Source organism: Sciurus carolinensis, assembly GCF_902686445.1.
Source record: "Sciurus carolinensis chromosome 14 unlocalized genomic scaffold, mSciCar1.2 scaffold_115_arrow_ctg1, whole genome shotgun sequence".
NCBI classification, from domain to species: Eukaryota; Metazoa; Chordata; class Mammalia; order Rodentia; family Sciuridae; genus Sciurus; species Sciurus carolinensis.
Genome location: NW_025920107.1, coordinates 1,751,601 through 1,761,863, shown reverse-complemented (window position 1 = coordinate 1,761,863; position 10,263 = coordinate 1,751,601).

Here is a 10,263-nt window from a genome sequence, read left to right as displayed (position 1 = left end):
TAAATCTTCATCACATGCTCTTCAGATTTTTATTTTTATTTGCTTTCCACTAATACTAAATTACCTGGGCCAAGTCCTGAAGTCAGATAAATATAGTCCAAACAGTTATTCTTCTAATAAAGCAGAGGGTTGCCACAAATCTCTATAGCTCCATCAGGTAACAATTGTATCCTCAACACTGTTATAATATTCCAGAAAAAAAATTATTTCTTGCAGCAGCTCAGCCTTTCAATTCTGTTGAAATGTGATGTGATTCATTTGTACCATCATTCACTCATGCTGCAGGGACAGTGAATATGTTTTCTAGTGGGCTCCATCAATATCATTGGGCTGTCATGAAAAAGCACAGATAGGATGAAACAAAATTATTTGTGCCAATTCCAGAATCTCTATATCAACATATCTTCAAGAATGGTTTCCTTTGAGGTCCACACTTTAACATTTATATTGCTCTCTTTTGACTTTGCATGAGTTTTTCTATTCTTCTGTATCCTTTTTTTTTATTGTAAACAAATGGGATACATGTTTTTTCTCTGTCTGTACATGGCGTAAAGGCATACCATTTGTGTAATCATAAATTTACATAGGGTAATGTTGTTTGATTCATTCTGCCATTTTTTCCCTTCCCCCCTCCCCTCCCACCCTTCCCCTCCATCTATACAGTCCTTCCTTCCTCCATTCCTACCCCCCTCCCTAAACCCAACTCCAACCCCAACACTAACCCTTCCCACCCCCCATTATGTGTCATCGTCCACTTATTAGCAATATCATTCTTCCTTTGGTTTTTTGAGATTGGCTTATCTCACTTAGCATGATATTCTCTAGTTTCATCCATTTGCCTGCAAATGCCATAATTTTATCATTCTTTATGGCTGAGTAATATTCCATTGTATATATATACCACATTTTCTTTATCCATTCATCAATTGAAGGACATCTAGGTTGGTTCCACAATCTGGCTATTGTGAACTGAGCAGCTATGAACATTGATGTGGCTGTATCTCTGTAATATGCTGATTTTAAGTCCTTTGGGTATAGGCCAAGGAGTGGGATAGCTGGGTCAAATGGTGTTTCCATTCCAAGTTTTCTAAGGAATCTCCACACTGCTTTCCAGAGTGACTGCACTAATTTGCAGCCCCACCAGCAATGTAAGAGTGTACCTTTCTCCCCACATCCTCGCCAACACCTGTTGTTGCTTGTATTCTTGATAATTGCCATTCTAATTGGGGTGAGATGGCATCTTAGGGTGGTTTTGATTTGCATTTCTCTTATTACTAGAGATGTTGAACATTTTTCATATGTTTGTATATCTTCTTCTGTGAAGTGTCTTCTGTATCCTCGATTCCTGCTTTTTATGAGGAGAAAAATTTAATTGGATTAGGCTTTATACCAACTAACTGGATTAGCATTAACCATGACTTTAAGAACCATAATGAACTTGGTATATAGCTCAGTTGGTAGAGTATTTGCCTCATATGCCCAAGGCCATAGGTTCAATCTCCAGCACCACATAATATAAAAATAAAAATCAAAAAGGAACCATATATTTAAATGAAGTCACAGTCTGAGGCACCAGGTTCTTGGAACATCAACATGTGAGATTTAGAGTGAGGATACAATTCGAGTGGTAATATATACTAGTGGGCTGCGGAAAACAGACTCCCAGGAAAGAGAACACTGAATGAAGGGATGTGAACATGCAACATTTTAATAAATACAGGCAGATAGCATCACAGATGGGCTGCTGAAGTTTAATTGGCACAAAAAATCTCTGATTGTAGCAGCCTCTCTCAGCCAGGATTATCTTGGTTTTGACATTTAAAAAGTTATTTTTCTTGGTTGATCTCTTGTCACTGAAGTAAATAAGATCACATTGTTCCATTTTTTTTCATTTTCTCAACTGACTAACTGAGTTACTTCTTAGTTGACTTATCAGTCATATAGATTATTTTCTTCCCTCAGTCCTACTCAGATTTTGGGCCCCATATTGTGCTTTCTTACACCAAGTAGTCTTGAAGCATTTGCCCCAATGTATAACCTGGGTTGATCTGTTACTGAAAGCTTACCTTAACATAAAAAAAGGGCAAACAATAGTTTCTCAATTGAAATGGACCTACTAGGATGCTTTTGCAAGGCTCTCTCCTTAAAATGTAGAAGAAATATTATTTATGTAGACAAATATCCCCTATAGCAGGAGTATACCAGACTTCGAGAATCTTAGAAGGAATTTCATACAGTTCTGTCTTGGGCAGTTGTCAGTCTGACATATGATGCTGAGAAGCCATTTGCTAAATAGAAGCTGGTGTTCTCTCAGCTCTTCAATTGAATGTTTTTGGAGGACTCATTTGGATCAAGGATTCATGAAAGAATTGATATAAGTTGCTCCCACAACTGTCAAAACACCTTGAAGTTATTGTGTAGATAGTGCTTAATCATTTTATAAAATATCACCACTTTTTTTTATCAAAATCTTATAATCCTTTCATCATGTTATCCACATGTCCTGATGCAATAAACCAACTCTTGCTTGTATAAAACCCAGGTACCATTTCTTTGATATTTTATAGTACTTCCAATAATTGTATGTCCCTCCTTGACCTCCTTTTGTTCTAAGACCTCAATAAAAAAATTCTGCTGCATGACTCTATAGTGCATGCCTCTCTTTGTTTTGAAAACAGGGCTTGGTGGTCTTTTACATTCCTTTAAATCAGCCTGTTTCATAATAATAAACCCTTATTTAACTTCCCACATCTTTAACATCAACCTGTATTTTGATATGTAAAGAGGTGTTGAGATAAAATTTAGCTGGTATTAAAGCCAGAATTAGGGACAGGCAACTAGTTTAGAAATAGGGGATGGGGTCAAATCAAGGAAATGGAGGCCATGAAAGCCATCTGCCTCTGGAAGTTGGAGACTGCCCCTGGGAGAATGGAATGTTAAGAATGTTAAGAATCTCTGGAGCTCATTGATTTCCAAATTTACCTGCCCTTTTCAAGGACTGCAAGCAAAGAGTTGTTAATTAATGCTCCCTGGGCCCTTGCCTGACTGAATTACTTTGACCCTCCCCCTGCCCCATCTGCTTCTCACTTTTTATATCTTACCTGCAAAACCAGGCCTAGTCACATAGGCAGGAAGGAGAGATAATGGGGGAGAGAACTGGAGAAAAAAGAGACCTTAACCTTTAAAAGATGCAGGGTACACTCACTTCTTGGGACTTTAGAACATTGGCCATGACCCCTTTATCTCTCCTGGGAGAAGTCTGTATTATTACTGCTTTTAAATAAAACCTGCTTAATATGCTTGCCTTGGCTAGTGTTCAATCTTCAACATTAGAGGGAGCAGAACTCGTCACCAGTAAATGGTTCTATCAGTGTTTGCCCTTGAGGTAAACGGAATCAGGATTCCCTGCATTCTGGAATGGGAGCCCCAAGATAATACAGTTTTATGAGAATGTTCCCTCTGTGTTGTGCTATGTAATACACAGAAGTGGATTTTATACACATATATTACATATCCTGCTTTTTTACATTTTTGTCACCTTTCAAGTCTGATGAGAATAAGAAATATCGCAAGAGTTTTGTGATCTAGTGGAGCTATTTTGACTTTGAAATCAGATACAGCTTATTCTGAGTCCCAGTGCACCTACTTATTAATTGTGGAAATACATCCACAGAAGGTAAAATATATTACATTTTGTCAATAGGTCTAACCTCAAATTGCCAAATAAGTTTGCATTTCATGTGTTTAAACAACACTCAGGGCTGTGAAAGATTGCAGGCTATGTGTCTGTAACCCCTAGGCATCTTCGTTTTTCTCCTGTATGATGTCTGCAATGTGAAAAACCTGTGGCCAGTATGAAGTGGAAAGAATGATCTACTTTTGGACACTTCCTGGTTGGAATTTTCTGCTCCCATTCAGGGTATTGTTTCTTCTAATTTTGGGCCTGAGGAGAAATATTATAGGGAACACTATCCCTCAAAACTAGTAAAGTGATAGACCAGGCCCTTTAAATTTCTGACATCAGGGGACCCATATCCTTCAAACTTGGCATGTGGCTATGATAAAATAAAGTATACTGGAGAGAGTCAGACTTTAAGGTGTAGTTAGTTCCAAAAGCACATGTTCTTCATTGGTAGTATTTTATAAAGCACTTGAAGGTAATATACTCAAAAGGTTGCATTATGTTTTTAATATCAATTCCAACTGTTTCTTTTTATGTTACCAACATGAGTATTAGAAATATTTAAAATACCCATGCACCTTAGTGAAAAGACCCCTGCCCCATCAGCTCAGGCCTATTTTAAGAGAAAAAGAAAAATCATTAACGGGGCATGTTAAAGGAATTTATCTGAAGATTTAGCTAAGAAAGGGGCAGGATAATTGGGAAAGTCAGAGCATGTCTGAACTAACAGGAGCTGATAAGCAGGAACTATAAAACTGTCCTGTAAAACTTCTGATACCAGATTCCTGACCAAGGACAGAGTAAATAGGGGACTTCACAGATAAGATGAGAGAAGTCAGTGTTTATACATTCTTTACCATTTTTACGACCTGTGCTGCAGGCAATTAGGGAAAAACCTGTGTTTATGCAGGTGCAGAAGTGCGAGGCTGCGGGCAATTTGGGGAAGCCTGTGTCTCTGTCTGTGTCTCTATCTATCATCCCCCTCTCCAGTTAAAGTAAATTTATGGCTTTTCCAAGGATGTCTAAATGCTGGATTCAAAATAACCAATAAGAAATCTGTTGCTTACCGCGCATGAAACCTGCCCCTTTACCCTATAAAAAACCTGTACCCCAAAGCCCGGTGTGCCAGTTCACCGAAGCTCCAGCTGAGGTTTCGCTGAGCACCCGCAGGTGCCTGTGTAACATAACAATAAACTGCCTCTTGCTTTTGCAGCCAGTGATTACGTGAGTTCTTCCTTGGACAGGGGGTCTTAGGGTCTTTCATTAGGTGTTGTTTTCATCGGATATTGTTGCCTTAAGGGGTCGTTCCATTCAAAGTTTAGTCTGTCTCCTAACAAGGACAGAGAGCAGAATAGTTAAATAACATTTTATATTATTAATCATTATATTATTTTTATTCATGAATATATACAGGTGTACATAATCCATAAACTGATATGGCAAAGTGCACCAGGTTAATGCAAATGTTCTGCTGGTTGGACTTGATCCAACTTCTGGAAGAAAATATTGTCTTAAAATAGCAGCAGCCTGAGGCTGTGGGGTGCAATTCCCAGACCTCAAAAGAGAAAAAAAAAAGCTGCAACAAAGGACATACCATTCTGTTCTTATTAATGTGCATTGGCTATTATTCACTGTCACTCACAGGGAAGACTCCCTGGTCTCATACCCCAGAGTCATGGTCTGAAGCCCTGTTTAATTGTGTGTGCTGACAGGGAATTGGGTGTGGGCTTCCACTGCCTTCTCCTTTTCTCCTGACTCCACCATATAGGTCATTTGAATCTAGACTTCACTCTCCTCCTTAGGAACCCCAGGTTGCTCTGCTGTGCAGGGGCTGAAGAACCCTAGGGAGAAGGACTGGCTCTTGAACATTCGGAAATGGTGAGTGGGCAGTGGCATCACGAGCCTGGGGATGGAGGCTGTTGGAACTGTGGGACTTCTTGTAGCAGAAACCAGGACTGACAAACTGGGACTCTCCACAGTCTCTGGAAACTGCAGGTCAGAGCCCTCCTGTGGGACAGCGCACCCTCCATCTTACTGGGCATCCAGGTGGAGAACATGTCAGTGGCAGAGAACCCTCACTGCCTTGCAAGATATTCTCAAATACTGTCTCACAGGTGTGTGCCTGTGGCCCAGCATCTTTCCAGATATTGGTGATTGACAGGGGGTCCCATTATTGTAATCAAATCTCCACATGACATTTTCCTGCAGGAGAGCAGCTGTGGTCTGTAGGGACCACATTTCCTTCTGAGCTAGCTTATTCTCATTTTTCCTTTCTTTCTCCTTTCCTTTTCTTTACTTTCCTTTCCATTCTTTTTTTCTTTTTCTTTTTCTTTTTTTCTTTATTTTTGTGTGTGTGGTGCTGGAAGTTGATCCTTGGGATACCTTTCTCCTGAGATATATTTCTAGTAATTTTTATTTTTTATTTCAAGAGAGGGTCTAGCTTATTTGCTAAGAGTGTCTTCTTATGATCTGATTTATCTAGATTTTTTTATTGCAATTAAGTATATGACTTTTACATACATATGGATTCATATATGGATTTAGTTTATATTATGATTCCTTGTTGATTATTGTAGTAGTGTAGTTTCACAATATACATAAATATCAGGTAATGAGAAGTACTCCTTTTGATCTTATAATTGAAAAATTTCCTGGCTAAAATTATATATAATTTTGTGGATAAAATTTAGAAGTTTATGGTGTTGTATTTCATTAAAAGTAAAGCAGGGCTGGGGATATAGCTCAGTTGGTAGAGTGTTTGCCTCACAAGCACAAGGCCCTGGGTTCAATCCCCAGTACTGAAAAAAAAAATAAAGCATATTGATCTTTTTTTATTATTGCACTATAGTTAAACATAATATTGGGGTTCATTTTTACATAATCATATAAGCATGGAATTTAATTTGCTCCTCTTTATCACCCAGTAGTTTCTCTTTTCCTCTTCTCCTACTTTCTCCTCTCTTCCATTTATTTATAGTTTTATATATTACTGCTTTATAGATATGCATAAAAGTAGAATTTATTGTGATATATTTATATAGGCACATAACACTTTTACTGGGTATATTGTAGGTAAAGTTAGGGAAAAATTGTCTTTTTTGTAATGATGAGTTTTATCATCTACACATGAGATATTTAAGTGTTTCATGTGCTTCTGCTGATACTTATTTTCTCATAAGCTCTACATATTTTCTTTCTAAACATGTATACATGTGAAATATCACATGCATATTTCCCACATATAAAATTTAACATGGTGTTTTATACTATTTCTTAAACTGATTATACTATAACTGAAAATTTGGCTCCTAGTAATCATTTTTCCCACAGATAATTATTTATCTCTTCCAAAATTTACATTCACTTGAACCATGCCCCTGGGGTTGTATGGTTGGTGTTTGGATGAGTACTGTTGTGTTCTTACCTGTTATCATGGTTACATATGCTGTAATTTTAGGAAGTCTGTGAAAATGAGCATCATATATCTTCAATAGCAAGATTTTCCACGAATAATAATAAACTCCTTGAGTTTATTAGTATTCATTTGTTTTATATCATCATCAATATTATTTTGCCAGTGATGGAATTCTATATTTCTCTAAATATTTTTAATATTCCTTTAGATATTGATACTTTTATGATTATTGAAGACTTAGATATAAATATACCCTGTATTAATTGGCAGTTTAAGGCATTTACCTGAATTTCTTTTGTGGTTTCTGTCTTCAAAGTTAAGAAAATGTATTAAAAAGGCAGATAGAATTGGATTTCAAGAAAAAAAGTTTTGCTTTTAATTAGTAAAAAAAATTTACTATTTTATTCCCCTGAGTTTGTATTGTAGATATCTTATATGTTTTGTATTTGGAGATTATTTCAAATGAAATTCTAAGGCTTATCTTTTGAAATTCTAACAGAATATATAAATAAGAAAAATCTCACTTTCCTATGACTGCAGGAAACATCATTTGTTAAGTAAATGTTGAATGACACATTCACAAAAACATCCAGTCCTTCCTTGAAGATTTTTTTTTAATGTTTCTAACAGTGAATCATGAATTGTCTTATCTGGAATCTGGATCTTAATAGAAAATCATGATAGGATAAGATTTGGCATTCCAAGAAATATGCATTATAATCTATTGTTCTCTGAATGATATGTTGTAGAGATATCAATAAATGGACATTTATTTTTTGAAACAGTTACATATATTTTCTTTAAAATTTATGAGCCTTTAGATTTAATTCTCTTCTTAGTCATACTCAGACTCTGCACCTGTGATGTGCTTTTTTGCACTCTGTAATCTCCACACAGTTACCTCATAAGGAATCTAGGTTGATAGCTCAGTTTTTGAATATTTACTTAACATGAAAGTAGGAAAAAAAAAATTGTATTGGTATTGGGATGTATTCTCTAGGTACTCTCTTAAAAATGGAGTGAAACTATTTCTTCAGACACATCCTCCACTTCAGGAGCAAATCAGCCTTTGAGGAGCTTTGAAAGGATTTCATATAGTTCTGTCTCTGGGTAGCTCTCTTTGTGTAACTGAGTTGCCATTTAATATCCAGAAACCTGTGTTTACTCATCCCTATAATGAGAAATAATTTTAGAGAACACAGATAGAAAATACTTTTCATGAAGTCAAGTTATACATGTATGTGCTGTGGCCATAGTTGACAAACCACCCGGAAAACACTGTGGATACTAATTGTTTAACCATTATTTGCCACTCACCTGAATTCTATTTCCAAAGTTTGTAATAACCTTTTCACTCTAGGCACCAATGTCATCCACGTTCCCAGCATAAAAGATTTTATCTTTCTTGCCTGAATTCCAATTTCCAATTCACTGGTGGTTCAAGGGGGGTACAACTAATTGTGTTTCCTTGCTCTGCTTTTATTTATGTCCCCAATATAAGGGTTGTGTGCTCCATGCCTCTATCAGCTATGTTTAGAAAATGACATAGAAACATGCATTTTTTGCTGATTTGTACAGGAGGGTTTGGATTTCTTCTGCTGGAGTCATTCCTTGTTATAAACTGAACCAGGATTTTCCCAGGTCCTAGAAAAGAACCCCTAAAACAATCAGGTATATAAAAAGGCTTCATTTATATGGAATATATGTGTATATTCTATATATGCACAAAGGTTCAGACAATTCTCTTACTTGCTTTCCTTTCACATGAGTAATACAATTCCTTATCTGTATTTCTTCTCAGGTTCAAAAACTGGAGAGACACTGCCCTGAATGATATCAAGGAGCTTTAAGCAGAAAGCCTCCAGAGTTAGGTTTTCTCCCTCCAAATGCTGGCCATGGTCCATTCCATTCCAGATAACATCAAGCAAACAAAGTGTAATAAAATTATACACACCATTAGAAATTCTGCTTTTATTTAATAAGAGCCACTAACCAAGTTCTAACATAATAAGAAAAGTTGTATGAGTCATGTGTTGTAGTGGAGGTTTTTGGGATTTTAAATTAGACACATTGTTTTTTTGTACAGGGGATTGAACCCAGGGGCACTTAACCACTTACCAACATTTTCAGCAGTTTTAAAAGTTTTATTTAGTGACAGGTTGTGGGGTTTCCCGGGAACCCCAGCCTCGGGCGTGGTCAAGATGGCGCCTGACGCTGAGCCAGAGGCGGCCAGCTATACAGTAAACAACCAGCGAATTCCAATAATTGGCTAGTTAACGATGTGACTAGAGCATGCCTCCCCCTCGTGCACCCGTCCTGTGCCTGCAGATGTTCGCGTTTATCTTGTGTACTCTCCCCTGATTGACTGAAGTGTATATAAGCCTGGTGGGTGGGAGAGTAGAGGGAGAAGCTGAGGAAGGGGCAGAAGCTGAGGAAGGGACGGAAGAAGCGGAAGAACCGGCGGCGGTGACGGCGGCGATGGTGGCCGCGGCAGCAGCGGGAGCGGAGCTGGAAGGAGGGAGTACGCGGGAGTGGAAGGAGCTGGGAAAAGGGAAGCTGAGAGTGCGCAGAAGCTAGGGGTAAGAGAAGCGTAGGAAAGAAACTGTGCACAATAAACTTCCAAAGCTTCAGACGTTTGCCGTGTCTCTCTCTGCGGGCAGAGGGGACGCGACAGCTGGTGCCGAAACCCGGGACTATAAAAGGGACAAGGTAAGATATCTTAAAATTTTTTTTTAACAAGCTAAACCGGTTATAAAGAAGTCAAAAAAGGTAAACAGGTAAAGAAGTCAAAAAAGGTAAACAGGTAAAGAAGTCAAAAAAGGTAAACAGGTAAAGGAGAGGCGCCTCGACGTTCGCGGTATAGCGACTATCCGGATACGCGGAATGCGGTCCAGTTAAAGGGTATCAGGACACGCTATCAGCGGTCCTGGGGGCATGCGGAATGCAGTCCAATTAAAATAAAAATAAGGACACACGGAAGGTGGTCCGGTATCGGGACACGCCATTAGCGGTCCTGGCGCGTGGAACGCGGTCTAATTAAAGTGAAAGTAGAAACACGCTTGGAGCGGTCCAATTAGGTAGTATGTGAAAAGCCGCTATAAAAATTTTAATGCGCACTTGATAGTTTTCCCTTCAGTAATTTCGTTGCTCCTGGCAGCTAGGCTAC